The sequence below is a fragment of the Lagenorhynchus albirostris genome, chromosome 8 (genome assembly GCF_949774975.1).
Source record: "Lagenorhynchus albirostris chromosome 8, mLagAlb1.1, whole genome shotgun sequence".
Lineage (NCBI taxonomy): Eukaryota > Metazoa > Chordata > Mammalia > Artiodactyla > Delphinidae > Lagenorhynchus > Lagenorhynchus albirostris.
In genome coordinates, this window is record NC_083102.1 from 58,525,911 (window position 1) to 58,529,582 (window position 3,672).

The 3,672-nt window shown below is 32.9% G+C and overlaps 1 pseudogene; it reads left to right on the top strand.

Annotated features, from left to right (window-relative positions):
• The first annotated feature begins 1,773 nt into the window (after window positions 1-1,773).
• Window positions 1,774-1,874, top strand: LOC132525023 (U6 spliceosomal RNA; annotated as a pseudogene).
• Window positions 1,875-3,672: the final 1,798 nt, after the last annotated feature.

A 3,672-nucleotide genomic window follows, 5' to 3' on the forward strand; every position in this document is an offset into this window, starting at 1 on the left:
ATATTAATAAAGAACAAAGTACCACATGATCATCTTAATAGATGAAGCAAACCCATTTGACATAATCCAATACCCTTTCATGAAAAAGGCACTTTAAAAATTAGAAATAGAAGGGAACTTTCTCAATCCAATAAAGGGCATCAGAGAAAAGTCCACAGCTAATATCACACTTGTTGATGAAAGACTGAAGACTTTTCCCCTGAAGTCAGGAACAAGACAAAGATGTCTGCTCTCATCACTTCTAGTATACATTGTGCTGGGGAGTCTAGCCAGTGCATTTAACCAAGAAAATGAAATAAAAGGCTTCAGGATTGGAAAGGAAGAAGTAAAACTGTTTCTATTCACAGATGACGTCATCTTGTATTTAGAAAATCCTAAGCAATCCACTAAAAACTATTAGAAGTGATAAATTCAGAAAGATTACAGGTTATAATATTAATATACAAAAATCAATTGTAGATAGGGGTAGGGGATTAATAGGTACAAACTACTATGTATAAAACAAACTATAAAGATATATTGTACAGCAGAGGGAATATAGCCAATATTTTATATAATAACTTTAAATGGAGTATAATCTATGAAAATTTTAAATCACCATGTTGTACACCTGAAACTAATATAACATTATAAATCAACTATACCTCATTTAAAAGCATTAATTGTAATTCTATACACAAGCAATGAATAATCTTAAAATGAAATGAAGAAATTTATTTACAATAGCTTAAAAAAGAATAAAATATGATAAATTTTACAAAAGAACTATAAAACTTATACTCTGCTATCTGTAAAGCATTGTTAAAAATAATTAATGAAGATGAAAATAAATGGAAAGACATTTTATGTGCATGTGTCAGAAGACAATGTTGGTAAAATGGCAATACTCCCCCAATTGATCTACAGATTGGATGTAATCCTTATCAAACTTACACTTGGTTTCTTTGCAAAAATTGACAAGCTGATCATAAAATTCGTATGGAGATTTGAGAAAACTAGAAGAGTCAAAATAATCTTGGAAAAGAAGAACAAAATTGTAAGTTGAAGGACTTACACTTCCCAATTTCAAAACTTACTGTAAAGCTACAATAATCAAGACAGTGTGGCAGTGGCATAAGGACAGACATATAGATCAATAGAGTAGAATTAAGGGTCCAGAAATAAACCCTCCATTTATAGTCAATCGACTTTTGACAAAGGTACCAAAAAAAATTAAGTGGGGGAAAGAATAGTCTTTTCAATAAATGATACTGGGGCAACTGAATATCTGCACGCAAAAAAAAAAAAAAAGAAGTTGGACCTATACTTCACATCATATACAAAAATTAAGTAAAAGTGCATCACAGACCTAAATGTAAGAGCTAAAAATATAACACTCTTAGAAGAAAATGTGGGCATAGATCTGTAACCTTGGATTTGGCAATGGTTTTTGAAATATAAAAACAGAAGTACAAGGAACAAAAGAAAAAAATAGACTAATTGGACTTTATCAAAACTAAAACTTTTGTGCTGCAAGAAACATAATCAAAAAAGTGAAAAGACATCCCACTGAATGGGAGAAAATATTTGCAAATCATAAATCTAATAAAGGACTTGCATCTAGAATACATAAAGGACTCTTACAACTCAAAAATAAAAAGACAAATAATCTAATTTTAAAAATCACAAAGGGTCTGAATAGACATGTCTCTAAAAAAGATATACAAATGGTAAATCAAGACCATACATAATGGGATACCACTTCATATATATATATAATAAAAATATGGGTAAGTTCTTGCTTGGGAGGCACATATACTAAAGTTGGAATGACACAGAGAAGATTAGCATTGCCCCTGTGCAAGGATGACACAAATTTATGAAGAGTAAGTATTGGAGAGAATATGGAGAAATTAGAACCCCCATATGCTGCTGTTAGGAATGTAAAATTGTACGCTTTGGAAAACAACCTGGAAATTCCTCAAAAGGTAAACATATAGTCACCCTATGACCCAGCAACTCCATTCCTACACCCAAGAAAACATATGTCCACCAAAAAATGTTGTCCATGAAAGATAAGAGCAGCATTCTTTTTTTTTTTTTAGCATTCTTCATAATATCCAAAGAATAGAAATAACCCAAATGCCCATCAGCTGATGAATGGATAAATAATAAGTGGTATAGCCACACAATGGAATATTATTTGGCAATAAAAAGGAATAAAGTACTGACACATGCTACAAAAGAGATGAATCTTTAAAATATATTAAACAAAAGAGGCCATAAACAAAAGACCACATATTGTTTGATTGATATGAAATGTCCAGAAAAAATCCATACAGACAGAAGTATATCAGTGGTTATCTAGGGCTGGGAGTGTTTGGGAAGTGATACCTAAAGAGAACATGGTTTCTTTTGGAGTGATGAAAATGTTCTAAAATTTATTGTGCTGTTGTTCACATAGCTCTGAGAATATACTAAAAACCATTGAATTGTACACTTTAAATGAGTGAATTGTGTGGTATGTGAATTATATTTTGATAAACCTGCTAAAAAAAGTTAATAATATATTAACTGTAGACTACACTCATTGAAGAAGAAATTAATGAATTGAAAGACAGACCTGAGAAAATCACTCTGAATGCAACACAGAAACAGAGAACATGAAAGAGATACATTGTTTGAGAATCTCTGTCATATATCTTAGTGGAGTGCCAGAAAGAGAATATAAAGAATAAAGGAAAAGAAGATACTAAAAAAAATTGATCATGGCTAAGTAGTTTCCATGACTTAAGATAGATCAAAAGCCCAAGTCTGAAGGAGCTCATGAAGAAGGAGCAGTTGCAGAATAGGCAAAAAGAAAACCTTAAATGCTGATCAACAGAAAAATCATATTGCTTATAAAGGAATGATGTTTAGACTGACAAAACAATTCTGTTCAGTATCAGTGGGTGCCACAAAGCAAAGAATCGTCTTTCAAGTGCTGAGAAAAAAATCAGCTTTTACCTAAAACTCGTAACTATTTAGCCTACCATTGAAGAATTAAAATAGAAACATCCCAGACATCTAAAAAGTAATTTTTACTACACAGAGCTCTTTGCTTTTGAACTACTGATTGATCTAATTCAGCAAGAAGGAAATTAAACCTGGAAGAAATCTATGGAGTCAAGAAGCAATAGTAAACAACAAAATTGTACATGTGCTGAATAAAATAAGAATGTCACCGAGCCCCATCCAACCATCTTATATTTCATATCAAGGTATCAGGCAATATGAGCAAACTTGATATTGAACAGATTTGGGGTCTTAGGCTATATTGAGAATCTTTTTTTCTGGCTTGAAAAGATTGAACTTTTTAAGATGGAACTGAGATATATTTAACATGTTCCTCAGGGGTGTGTGTGTGTGTGTGTGTGTGTGTGTGTGTGTTTCAGGGAGACGCATGTCCAGTTTGCTAACAAGTCTTCCCTGCCTCCACTCAGGGAATTTATGGTCACAGAAGACCAAATTATTGAAATGCAGGGATCAGAGCTGCCCCCATGGTTCTTCACCCACTCTCTCCCTTCTCCAGGTCTTACACTTCACTCTTCTCACTCCCATTCCCTGTTCTCTATCCCTATTGGCAGTGACCCCTTCACTGATTGCTAGACACTGGGTGAGGAGCAAAAAAGCTGTTTAGTATATCCATGTGGT